At 39.9% G+C, this 14337-nt stretch overlaps 1 protein-coding gene across 1 annotated transcript in view; it reads right to left on the bottom strand.

Annotated features, from left to right (window-relative positions):
* Window positions 1-14337, bottom strand: part of LOC115583392 (receptor-type tyrosine-protein phosphatase gamma-like) — a 225393-nt gene that overhangs the window by 100185 nt on the left and 110871 nt on the right. The window lies entirely within an intron of this gene.

The following is a 14337-nucleotide window of genomic DNA, read 5'->3' as shown; positions in this document are numbered from 1 at the left end:
GCTGACTGAACGAAATTCAAAAGCTGCTTGAACAGAGATGGATGGAAACCTATTAACAAGCCAGCATTCTTAACTTCACCCATCATAGCATCACACCTGACAACCATCAAGTATTAGCCATCCACCTGGGTTTTGTGTTTTGTGTGACTGCGGCAGAGTCATTTGACATGGAGTGAATGCTGATTGTATCCATTCACATTAGACAAAAGCCAGATGTCAGTGGGTGGTGTCCAGTGTGACAGGCGTATATGAGTGACACCTTTTACCTTACACACAGTAGTTTGAGCCATTGTTTTCATAATATACATATTCAGCTTTAAGGTTGGTTGCCAAGTTATAACTCTAAGTCAGTACTGCCTGTGCAATGTCCTAAAAAGTCTGCTGAACCAAACCCTGCTCTCAAAGTTTAAATTAAACGCTGCCTTTTAAAGTGTATGCATGAGAGCTTAAGAGCATATTTTCTGAGACTGATGAACACTGTATGGCTTTACTGAGTTTACCAAACTTTATCTGTTGACTTACGCTGCAGCCTTTATTTGTGTGTCTGTACATCTGTATGTGTGTGTGTGTGTGTGTGTGTGAGAGAGAGAGAGAGAAAGAGAGTGACAGAGGGAGACAGAGAGAGAGAATGATTATATCTTATGGCTTGCCTCTGATCTGTGCTTCTCCTCACACAGTGGACTGCAGTGCCTTTCCTTCACTTCTGGATCAAATGCAAAGCGGTGCTGGCATAAAAACCAGTGTGCAGCCTCACACCAGGCCATGATGTAACTCCAACCTCCACATCACCTCCAATGTGCAATTAGCAGAGCGAGCAGAGCTTTAAAAGGCAATGATTCAGGCTTCTTGATTTAAAAGAAAAACAAAAAAAAGGTATAGGGAACCTATTTATTTGTCATCTGTATTTGGTTGATGACCGGGGGAACAGTATTACAGTTTCACAGACATACACTCAGTATTGTATTGAGTGATGTTTTCTGCCTACTAGTGCAACCCTTTCGTTCTTTGGGCATGTAAAAGTATTTTGGGCGACTTTTTCTTTTAATTTGTTCTACCCACAAAATATTGGGCTATTTTCAAATAAACCTAGTAGTATGATTGCGACTGACATAATTACTGATAACTGAATGTAAAAACCAAATGTAATTTCAACTTACACCTAAGGTGAAACTTCTTTCTTCTCAGTTATTATTCAGTCAGCCCTGTAAAATAGTATTGTTAAAGCTTTAGATGATTACCTTTTGAGAGATTTTTAAACTTTAAATTTTAAACATTTCATGTAATAATATCAAAACTTATTTTATTTTAGAACTTCTATGACTTATCATAAGTTAAAAATGGTTCTTAATTAAGTTAAGTTTGTTAGATGAAGTTAAGCTTGGACTGCTTCAAGTGAGTTCTACATTTGACTGTTTTTAGTCTCCCACATCTTTTAGCAATTAAAATAGACTGAAATTGAGCTTATCTTTAGTTAAAAGATGGAGATTTATACTTGTCTTAAACAACACCTGCTGATCCTGAACCATTTGGTACAGGATGTTCGTCTCAGTATGGGTGACTGTTCTTTGGTTCAGTGCACCCCATGATCAACATGATTAGTGCAAGTAGCGTTGGCAGACTCATTATGTGGGTGGGCACAGAGAAAAACAGGTGGGCCTACCTAACCCTAAAAACAATCCTTCTTCTTAGGTTCTGAAAAAACATTTGAACTAAAATAGGACATTAGAACCTGTATTCACATCAGTTAAATTAAACAAGCCATGTCATAGGTAATGTGACAGGCACCAAGAGGAACATTAACAGTATAAACATCAACTAAAGAACTAAATAAAAAAAAACTGTGCAGTGCTGGGTCTCATGGTTAATAAAGGTTAATTCTAAATATAACACATAATCAAGTGGTAAGTCTTTCTTGTTCTTTTCAAATATCCAGAATATGAGAGGGTCTTGCTGAAATTTTGATTGCTGTAATATTTAAAATAAAAATTGTGGCTAAAGAGCCATATACACATTTTTCAAAATAGATTACAAAAAAAGTTATCTTGTTTTTTGTTTTTTTTCCCCTGCTGAACAACAACAACAACAACAACAACAACAAATTCAATGTACTGAATGCTACATCCCTATTAGGTTCATGATTTCTAATGTTTTTAAAGCATCTCAATGATTGGATCAATGTGTAATTATGACCTGTTTCATATAAAAATATAATTAAAATCGTCTTAAAACAACAGTTAAATGTATTTCAAATGTCTAAAAACTTGTTTCTACCAGATGAATCCCAGATTTAATCAAGATGGTTAAATGTATATTACTGTCCAAATCACCAGATCACTATTTTACTTTCTAACAACACTAAATCTTTTGAAAGACCTCAAAGAGGAAAGGCAACCCATATGGCTGTATCTTATCTGCTTTCTGGACATGTTGGCACACTTGCACACAATGCCAGATGAGAAATTCGATAAAATTCCCAAATGTCCCACTTGGAACTGCTACAAGGAGGCTGGTCTCAATAGTACTACCCTGTTGGCAACTAATTTTTTAGGGTGAATGTGATGCAAGACTAGCATGGGATAAGTCATGTTGGTTGTAGCATCTGAGACACATTTGTTTTCTCTAACAACGCACACATACACACATGTCCGACACACAAGTACAAGTGTGGCAAGTCCACATTTCTGTCTGAAAGGAAGGTATTTAAGGTGAGTTGTTGTGTAAGAGCCTGATCATCGATCCACTCTAAAAGAGGGCCCAAAGCAACGGCTGTCACTCCTGCTGACCTACTTCAACTAACATCCAAAACAAAGGTCTAGCAGAAAGATAGGGAGAGAAATGGAAAATGAAGAGGCAGAGATAACTACAGCCACCATCACTGTTAATTCTCATTCCAACCTACTCCTTTTATCTTTCTTCATGATGTTTTCTCTGGAGAGTTGCATGGCAAAAGGGAACAAACAGACTTCAGATGAGGCTTTTAAAAAATGTTGAGAAAGTCTTATGGCCAGGAATCAATAGCTATTGAACAGGATGGATAAACGATGCCCTCATCTCTCTTCCTTGGCTCTTTGTTGACTAATTTCACCTGCTTCATACTCCGTTTTACATGATTTACCATTAGCTGACTTTGAATTCTTGTTCATTATCCTTTGCTTTTTATTAGTCAAAGTTGAATTAAAACAGCTATCGATGATGAATTAACGTATTCATCATGAGACAGCAAAACACAACAAGTCTTTGTTCTCTACCAGTTCATGCTCTGCTTAGCTTGAAAAACCTGACACACAAAGATGGGTCCATTAGAGGAATCATAGCTGAAGCTAAACTTACTTGAAGCCTTTCCAGATGCATTCAGGTTCTTCCAAAAACCGCAAAACCCTCAAAGTTGGGCGCCAATTAGCTCAGCTGGTAGACCGGGCGTCCCATGTACAGAGGCCCATTTCTCGCTGCAGCGGCCTCAGGTCCGAGTCCCGGCCTGGGGTCCTTTGCTGTGTGTCACCCCCCCATTCTGTTTCCTGTTACCTCCCAGCTTCTCCCATGTGACCCCCCTCCTCCTTGACCTCCACTGGCTTCCTGTTGCAGCCTAAATCCAATTCAAGACAATGGTACTGGCCTTCAAGGCCGTCAACAGAACTGCACCTGTCTACCTCCAAACACTGGTCAGACCACAAAACACAGCACGAGCACTTCACTCTACTACATCAGCTGGTCGGCTGGTACCATCGCTGAAAGCAAACAAAGCCCGCTTAGCAAAGTCACAACTCTTCTCTCTCTGTTCTGGTGCCTCAGTGGTGGAACGAACTCTCGACCCGAAATGGCAACAAAAACAGTGACAAACATGGATGATCAAATTATATTGTAATGTTGTTATAATGTTGTATGTTCACTTATAGAGATACCATCTGTTAAATCAATATATGTCCATATTCTGCATAAACTGACACTGGAATGGATTCAACCTGTTTAGTTATAATTGTGTTCGCCCAAATCAGACAGAAAATAATTCAATTTGTATGGAAGCTTGGAAGCAAGAATCACTTTAAAAGCACTAAACGAAAGGAGTTCTAAGTGCTATATTGTAGACAATTGGATGCGTTTGAGTTTCTTAAAGAGGTTTTACCTCTAATCCAAGAGGCTTCATCAGCTATCACTAACTTGACGGGAGTTGCAGGCTTTTAAACTCTGTGTGGGAGTGTCCTTACAGAGTTGTTAAGGACACGTGTGAGCGCTGAGTTTCAGAGTCGGTAGGACCATTTGTGGTTCGTTGACCCGACCTGTCTCAGTACTGCATTGTAGGTGGGTGATAAGTAATGTTTTAGGCCACCTCCTCTGTTCAAAGACAGTTGTTCCAGTTTGAGATAGATGGATTATTTTACTCCTCTTTAAAACTATCTGTCTTCTCTGGCCAAGATGTTCACATTGTTGTCCTCAAAGGAATTATTTTTCTCCTTGAGATGGAAGTAGACAGCAGAGTCTTGACCTGAGGACTTGGCCCTCCTGTGTTGTGCCATTCATTTAAGTAGGGGTTGTTTTGCCCTTAGGATGGACCTCAGTGTGTTGTTGGGCTTGAAAACTCTTCAATTAAACTGCAACAAGTACAGCTGCCTACAATATAGCACTTAGTATTACCTGGATGACTGAACCTTCATCAGCATAAGGCCCAGAGGCAGCACATGTTGGTCAGGATATTGCTAAAATCTTTGCTACATTGCAAAACATATCCAGTGATTTAGTCTGCCTTGAGGACTTATACCGAATCACAGCCTGGTTAAAGGTAAACTATCTTCACTGATTTTGAATGGTTGAGGTGGAGAAGAGGATGGAATGGCTGGAGGATGCAGTCAAAAAAATGAAGGTGTCACAGGAGATTAACCCACTAAAGCGGAGATGGGGGACCTCTGTGATAAACTATAAGATGTGGAGAACCACAATATGCAATAATCTACGATTTCTGGTTGTCCCAGATAGTAAAGAAAGCAAGAATATGTTGTGGTAGAGTTTTTCCTCTAACAAGGTTATCTATCATAAGCAAATAGTTAAGGGGTGGCTATTTATCATGTGTATATTTCACATGTTTCTTTATCATTGCTTAATTTGACAATTTGTACATTTCCACTTGGAATATGATTGTCAGACCTTATACTACTGCAGTAGACCCTGGGTTTCTGCCGGTGCAGGACAATGCCTGGCATCACTTGCCTCCATCATCCCCATCCTCAAAAAGCCCACCCTTGATCCAGCCAACCTCTCCAATTACCGTCCCATCTCCAACCTGCCGTTCCTCTCCAAAACTCTGGAACGCATTGTCGCCGCCCAACTTCACACCCACCTCCAGTCAAACAACCTCTATGAACCCCTCCAATCTGGTTTCCGCCCACTTCACAGCACCGAAACTGCATTGTTAAAGTCGTCAATGACTCCTCACCTCTGCAGACTCCAGTGCCCTCAACATCCTGCTACTACTAGACCTCAGCGCAGCCTTTGATACTGTCAATCATTCCATCCTCCTTAAAAGGCTGCGCCAGCAGGGTGTCAAGGGCACTGCTCTCGACTGGCTCACCTCCTACCTCACTGACAGGCAACAGTTCATCTCCCTCTCTGGCCACACATCCACCCTCTCTCCTGTTACGCAGGGGGTCCCTCAGGGCTAAGTCCTCGGCCCCCTTCTTTTCATCTGCTACCTGTTCCCCCTTGGACACATCATCCGCAAACTCAACCGCGACTTCCACTGTTATGCTGACGACACCCAGATCTACATTCGCACCAAACTCACCCAAAATCCTCCCCTCAACCACATCGAAACCTGCATCTCTGCAATAAAAAACATGGCTGTCCCAGAACTTCCTCAAACTCAACAGTGACAAAACAGAGCTCCTCCTCATTGGCACCAAATCCACTCTTAACAAAACTGGACCCATCTCGCTCACCATTGACAGCTCGACCATCTCTCCCTCCCCCCTGGCACGCAACCTTGGCATTATCCTGGACCCCACCCTCTCCTTTGATCCCCATGTCAGCTCCACTGTCAAGACCTCCTACTTCCACCTCCGCTGCATTGCCAAAATCAGACACTGCCTCTGCCCCCCTGCTGCTGAATCCCTTATCCACGCCTTCATCTCCTCACGTCTTGACTACTGCAACTCCCTCCTCACTGGCATCACCTCTCATTCCCTCCATAGACTCCAAACGGTCCAAAACTCTGCTGCTCGCCTCCTCACTCACACCCGGTCCCGTCAACACATCACCCCCGTTCTCTACACCCTCCACTGGCTCCCTATCAAACAACGCATTGACTTCAAAATACTCTTCCTGACCTTCAAAGCTCTCCATCACCTGGCCCCACCCTACCTGTCTGACCTTATCCCCCATCGCCCCTCCCGAGCCCTCCGATCCTCCTCCACTCTCACTCTGACTATACCACCATCCAGACTCAAAACCTTCGGAGACAGAGCCTTCTCCAGAACTGCACCCCGACTTTGGAACTCTCTCCCCCAACCAGTCCGTGACTCTCCCTCACTTACCACATTTAAATCCCGCCTAAAAACCTACCTCTTCTCACAAGCCTACGATCTCCTCTACCCATAACCACCTTCATTCCTGCCCTCTGCCCCTGAGCCACCCCTCTACACTCTCCTTCCACTCTCCTCACTCATCAGCCCCCCACCACTCTTCAATCCATCCCTGCCACCTCTTGACTACTGTTGTACCTGTTTTGTCCATTTGTCTGTACCAGTGTTATTTACTCCATGCCCCACCATTGCTTTTGTTCCCTGTAGTGCTTTGTGTTTTGTTATCTTCGTTTTTCTATTTGTATATTATCTTTGTTTGCTATTTGTGCACCTATCTCTGTAAGCGACTTTGGGTCCTTGAAAAGCGCTATATAAATTAAATGAATTATTATTATTATTATTATTATCATGAGGCCAGAGTGCATGGGCAGTTCCTGGATGACAATGGCAGTGATGCCATTGACTGGCCCTCTTGTTCCCCTTGACCTAAATCATCTCTGGGTCGTTATGTATCAGTTTCATTTGGTTTGTTTTGTGGTTGTAAGAGGTTTTGATACTTTTTGGTGTTTTGGCTTTCTGTCTATACTACATTCTTCATCATTCTTCCTCCATGCATGGATTAAAGCAAAAAAAAATCTTTTGACCGAATGTTTTTTCAAGTTGTAGCCAAGTCATATTATTTGTAATTTGTGAAACATGTTACAGGGCACGTTACTTGACATGTGCTAAAAAAATAAGATAAGATTTACAGCCTCACCACACACCATGTTCTCTAATGCAGACATCAAGTTTAAATATTTGACCAACAGTGTTTTACAGGAGGATGATCTGAACAGCTGTTCTATTCATACTTAAAATGTTTTTTTGTCTTTTCAATGTAATTTTCAATCTATGTTATCATACAGTGCCTTTTTTTTCTTGCCAAGCTTCTCTCAAGTTTTACTCTTTTAAATAATCAACCATCTACAGAACTTTTCAGTACGCTATTTTTCTACTTCTTCTTCTTATCATCATCATCATCATCATCATTACCATTAATTATTATTATTATTATTATTATTATTATTATTATTAATAATAATAGTGTTAAAGTGAGCCTCTTATCGTTTAACAGAAAAATAAATCTTACAAACAGCAACTTTTGCAGCCTTGTCAGTCTGATGGCGAGTTATCACCTTTCTGTCATCACTAACATTTTGTTAATAATCAAAGAAGCTCTGAGGCTTTACATTTGTTCTATATGTTATAATACAAGATTTCAGCATTGAGCTACAATCAGGCTACATTCATGATTTTGTACAGTCAAACTAACCAAAAACTTCTTATTGATTATTATAAATTTTCAGGATGTTCCTGTAACCATGGTAACTCACGGTGCCAGAGGGGAGGGAGAGACGCTGAATGAAGCCGTTTACACAGATACGCTGCAGACAAAGTCCAGACTACAGTTGTTATTTCACACATGTAGCACACAACAGGAGACTTTCCATGTTAGACGAGTTCTCACGTGTTGACTAAACTCAAAAACTAATTGGTAACGTAGCAGCACGACGAGTCCTTGCTAGCTAAGCAGCTAAACTTTAGCACCGCTCCGTGTTTAGATCCAGCCCTGTGTGGGTCACTAGACTGTCATTGGTCAGGCGCGCACACGCTGTTAACGATACCATTGGCTGCAGAGTGTGACAATCTGTCAATAAAAATCAGCAAACAGTTTTTCTCCTCTGATCTACACTGATCTCATAAGTCGTCTCTGTGAAGTTTGAATGACGGAAATCTGTCGTAGCGACGGAGAACTTTAATCCATGTCCATGTCATCAGTATGTTGTAACATCTCCTCATTGCCTGCTTCACATTGACCTGCTCTTCCAACTTTGAGGCAGACAAGCCAAAACTTCTCCGACATTTGTCGTCTGCCAAGTGCTCTTTACACTGTTGAAGGAAGATGAGAGCTAAAGACTTTTCTCACAGATCTTAGACACTGGAAGCATTGGAGCAGCTGTTCTCCTTGAATTTAAAACTCTTACAACAATATCAACATTTTAAGGTTTGCACAATTTTATTTACTCAGTTTAAAAAAAATTAATTTACTAATACTGCTTTTGTATTTAATTCAACATCCAAACATGCACAAGAGGAGTTATGTTTCACAAAGCTTCAGACTTCCGTTTTATAGTCTAGATAGATAGATCATTTATGTGACCACTCTCTCTAGCAGCAGTGTAATTGTGAGCAAAATGTTCTTTCCTTTCTTTTGACCTTTTTTTAATTCTTTTCTGTTCTAGAGACATATTCAAAGTCACCTTCTCCAGCAAAAGTAATTAAGGAATGCAGGGTTATCTGGAGAATCTATCACAAACAACATATTCTGTTATCTAGGGAGATTTGTTGGTTAATGAACAACCTCCCAGTCAACTCCTGCTAGTTCTCCCCAATCACCACCAGTGTTTAGCACTTCAGGAATGGTTTGAGGAGCACAACAATGAGTTTGAGGTGTTGACTTAGCCTCGAAATTCTTGAAAAAAAATTATATATATATGTATATGTGTGTGTGCATTTTGATATGTATGTGCACAGAAAGTTAATGCAAATCAGACAGTGTTGGTGTGTGTCTGTTTGTATATATAAAAATTAGAGAAAGAAACTGAAAAATAAATGAGCATTATCAAATAACAGGAAGTGAGTGAGTACACCATTACCTAAAGTGACTTTAGTGCTTTCAACCATATGGATACAACCTAACAATTGCAAGAATCATGCAAGCCATTCAAACGTCTTCAAATATGGTCATTGCACCACTGACCAATGCAACTGTCTTGAACTGTTTTCACTTCCCAGAGGAAACAAAAGTTGGAGAAGAGATCTCAGTAGTGTCTCATTCATTTTTCCTAGACAACTATGAGATCTCTGTGAGACCAAAGTGAGGCTGTGGCTGATTTCTCCTGTTTCTCAATTGTTTCTCCTGAGAAACAGGTGCACAAAATCTCAACTTGGGCTCCCTGTAAGTTTCAAAGGAGATCTCATCAAGCTCTCAATGAAGTCTCAGATTGACTAAACTCTTGTGTCTCTTTTTGATCTCAAGCAGAGACATTAGAGAGGTCTCTTTATGAAATCGATCTACTCTCATCCCAGTCTCCTCAACTCATGTATCTCAGGTTGATCAAACAGGTGCAAAAAATCTCAACTTGGGCTCCCTGTAAGTTTCAAAGGAGATCTCATCAAGCTCTCAATGAAGTTTCAGGATGTCTCAACGCTTGTGTCTCTGTTTGATCTCAGGCAGAGAAATCAGAGAGGTCTCTTAATGAGATCTACCTACTCTCATCCCAGTCTCCTCAATTCATGTATCTCAGGTTGACCTCACCTCAGAGCAAATAAAGAGCTCTCTGCAAGTGCTCACTGAAGTTTCATCCAGACTTAAAATGTTAGCCATTTTCCTAACATGCATACCAGTGGATCCCCACTCTATGGGTGCATTATTCAGGTCTGCAATAGCCTATTTTTGTATCATTGCATCCTACAGGCTACTGCCTACAGCTTATGCGGTTTGAAGCTGTAGTTAAAACTCTATTTTTGTTTTAAACTACGCGACCTAAGGTGACTTTTGTTTTAAACTACGCGACCTAAGGTGACTTTGGTACCAAGCAGGCCATCCTAGGGTATGGGCAAGGGGGTAAAATAATGCTCTAAAATTAGGTTAAAGCTAGGGTCTGTAATGTTGTTCAGAAACACATTTTGTTATACTGGGTGAAATGATCCTGCTATCCTGAGAGTAGTCGATACATTATGTATTCAGAAAAAGGAACGAAAATAATCGGTCCTCTGTGGCAGCTGTAGGACTGAGAGTCCTAGAGGAGGTGCCACTTTCAAATCTTGCTAGCTCTCTTGCTAGCTCTCCAGGATTGTAGACCCTAGCTTTAAATTTTGCTGTGGGGAAAAACTGACATGGCCATTTTCAAAGGAGTCCCTCAGTATAACTGTATGGAAATAGATGCTTCGGTACCGCAGGTCTCCCCTTTGCAGATATGCCCACTTCATGTTTAATGCATGCAATTTGGGGTAGAAATCATGCCTTTTGCATGTAGTTGTAACAGGGTTGTTGTAGATTAATCAAGTTTGCCAAAATGTATTTTTATATTCCTTCAGTATTTATTTTATTTCGCAAGCAAGGTATTTGGTTGTTTTCCATTCTCATTGTTTTCTTGTGAAACAAGTTCATATTTTTTGTGTTTATCCATGCAAGGCTCCTTTTATTTGTTGTAATCAATTACGGCAACATCATCAATTTCACCCTGTTGCCATTGACGACCACAGGGTTGGTATGTACTGTGACAGCTCCGTGATTTAATCAGATATTCATCTATGAAACTGCCTTTATATAGGTTTAAGTTTATGTTATGTTATTTGAGTTGTCCTGTCACATTTTTTTTTACTATTACTGTGTCACCGTTTTATTGTTTATTATTTCTGTCTTTTCCTTCTTTGAGTGAAACTGTGCTAGCTTGCTGAGTCCATTAGTCATGACAACCGTTGAGCCTCGAGCAGTACTGTCTGAGTTGTACAATGTAAATCATGTAATATGGTGACTGTTACAGTTGTTTATTTTATTCATTTTTAATGTGTAGGGCAAGGAGCTGTACAGCAGATCACCACCAGTAACGTTATTGTGTTTTTTTAATTATTCAACAGATGTGCTGCGCTGCTAAATAATCTGCTGTGCTGTGAACCCAAGGAAAGTCGTTGAGTGGTCTCTTCAGTCTGCTGAGGTTGAGCTGAATAGATGAGGTAACACAGTCCAATCGCTCTTATTACCATTTCTTAAATGAGGCATTTGATTATCTTTGCATACTGTGTACCTTAAATAGTTTGTGTGTTGCAAAAAATAGGTATGAACAGAAAGCTGTGACTATTGTTGATCCAAAGACCATCATATTATTGATCTATGGGGATCTGAGCTGTTGGGTGGGTTTAAAAACATAGATATTTAGGCCCAACCTTCATGGATTTCATCATCCCTTCACCACATACTTCTTTCCTCATGTAATTCACCTGAGCAACATGTACCTCTACTCTATACAAACACAAATGCAACTAATGTGGACAGCAACCAAGCTATTTTAATTGTGGTGCATTAAACAGAAATTCAAAATAATATGATGACAACTTGGCCAACAGACATATCTAGGTCTAATCCGGGTCTAAGTAAGACATTGCTTATTTTGTTGTATGTTTATTTTTCATGTGTGTATTCACCCCACAGGACTTCATGTTTGGTTTTAAAATGCTGTATCATTAATTTTTCACCCATACATACAACTATTCAGATCTGGGTCAGCAGGTGGCAGATCTGCCATTCTCCTATCAATCTGTGTTTCATTCATTCTTTTCATATTCAGTAATGAGTCCAAAATTTGAAAATTACAAAAAGAAATGTCATTTTGTTATTCATTTCTGAATCCAGCGCACTTACATAAAAAGAAAACAACGTACCTTAAAGAATGTATGAATATAAACCTTATAAAATACCACATGAAGGTTAAATAAGTGCAATGCAAAGAGTGGTCATGGACTGTCCTCCCCATAATGCAGCAACTAGTTTATATTTGCTAGTTTGCTGTTATGGTATGATAAGGGAATTTATTTGTAATCTGTCATTCTTGCAGGTACATCATGCACTATGGCACATGGGATGGATGGGCATCGTTTGAGAAGGCATTTGGTGAGGTGATCAAGGTCAAATAAGTCCTCATACACAAATACTGCTGACAGACTTAAGTAATGAAATGCTCTGCATTGTTGTGCAGCTGTGTGGAACACTGTTAGACACTTCTTTTAAGAAGTTTCACTGAGAAGAGACACATTAATAAACTGTCGTTACACTACCAGCTGAAATAGTCAGTTGTTACAGGTTGGTTAAGGCAATCTGCATTTTTTTCTGAAGAGATCACTATTGTCAGAAATGTTAAATGTTACCATGATTCTGTGCAAACTGCTTTATAAAGTGCTGCTGTGTTGTATACTAAAGAGGGTGATTTGAATAAAGGCCTTTTTTCAACGTTTCAAAAGTATCGATAAATATGCTCCAGAATAGCTCCAGTATTGCTCATTTTTGTTTTCAAAGGAGGTCTCAAATAAAGCTCTGCCATGTCTCAAGTAAGGCTCCCGTTGCTAGCTGTCATGTCTCACCTATTGCACCTACTGAATTTGAGGAGAAATAAATGATAAATCTCAGTTTTTTTCTCCCCCATGCTGGAAAGGAGCAAGCTTTGAGCAGTAAAATTTTCCTCTGGGTGGGTTGGTTATTGTTGTTTAAAAAGCTCCAGTATTGCTCATTTTTGTCTCCAAAGGAAGGCTCAAATAAAGCTCTGCCATGTCTCAAGTAAGGCTCCTGTTGCTAGCTGTCACGTCTCACCTTTTGCTCCTAAGGAGTTTTAGGAGAAACAAATGAGAAATCTCAGTTTTGTCTCCCCAGTGCTGGTAAAATTATGGCTCCAGTATTGCTCATTTTTGTCTCCAAAGGAAGGCTCAAATAAAGCTCTGCCATGTCTCAAGTAAGGCTCCTGTTGCTAGCTGTCAGGTCTCACCTATTGTTCCTAAGGAGTTTTAGGAGAAACAAATGAGAAATCTCAGTTTTGTCTCAAGGTTTGAGCAGTAAAAGTCTAAAGTCTCACCTATTGCTCCTAAGGAATTTTAGGAGAAACAAAGAGAAATGTTTGAGACCAAAAAAGACTACAACGAGAATAAAATAAGAACTCTCATTGAGCTCCTTTACGGCTCCATAGCCGTAAAGGAGCAAGCGTTGAGCAGTGAAATTTTCCTCTGGGTATTTCCTTCTCAGATCCATTTCACTACACACATAACTAGCTATAACTTCTGGTAGCCACGCCACAAACCACAGGTCTTCCAGCATGATGTGTGAATTTAGCTATTTTGTCACTTTTAGGTGTGAATGGTCATTAACTGAGAGTCAAGTTCCAGCATCATTAGAAACTATCACACTATTGTCACAGGACGCTTTCTGAACAGAACTTATTACTGTGCACCTATGGATGTTTACAGAGTAGAAGTAGTTAAAGTTTTTAATGGCGTCAAACAGGTACATTAATGGACAGCTTTGTCAACAGTGATTTAAACAAGGGGAAGGATAAGGTTTAAAGTCAGCAGGCATGATGTGCGCACAGAGCTGTCATCCTGCCAGTGAAGCCAAGTCATCATGTGAAAGCAAACACCTCTCACATCTATTGAGACTTTCAATACACTCAACTACTGTAACAAACTAAGTGCATTTAATATTCAAATGATTTTACTGATTAGCAATATCAGTAAATATCAGATGTTTCTGTCAGTGGTCACAGATTGCAAAATATATCATTTCATGATAAACCCCTTAAGATTTTTCATCCAACTTATAATTGAGGGAACACAAGGAACGAAACATAACTCAACAACACAATAACACATTTGTTTGATTATCAATTTCCAGACAAAACATTGATTCCAGTGAAGTGAGCAAGAGTGAGACATCTGAGTGTATCTAGCACTGTACAATGGCACATTCAAAAAGAACAACCCAGTATGAATTGTCATGACTGTTGACTAAGAGGAAGACGATTGGTTTTAGAATAATTTTATAAATCAATGTCAAGACAATATAGAACACTGACACCAAAATTAAATGTCTTATAATGTGGCCAACGTTATCAAGTCAGTTCAGTGTCAATCCATAAATCCATATATTTAATTTATCAGATTAAATCCAGAGTCTCAAGTGGCAGTTTTATTGAGATTTCTAGAATTGAACCTCAGTGTGTTTGCTGTGGTTTCAGGGCTTTAT

The sequence above is a fragment of the Sparus aurata genome, chromosome 6, assembly GCF_900880675.1.
Source record: "Sparus aurata chromosome 6, fSpaAur1.1, whole genome shotgun sequence".
NCBI lineage: Eukaryota > Metazoa > Chordata > Actinopteri > Spariformes > Sparidae > Sparus > Sparus aurata.
This window is presented reverse-complemented; position numbering and strand designations above follow the sequence as displayed.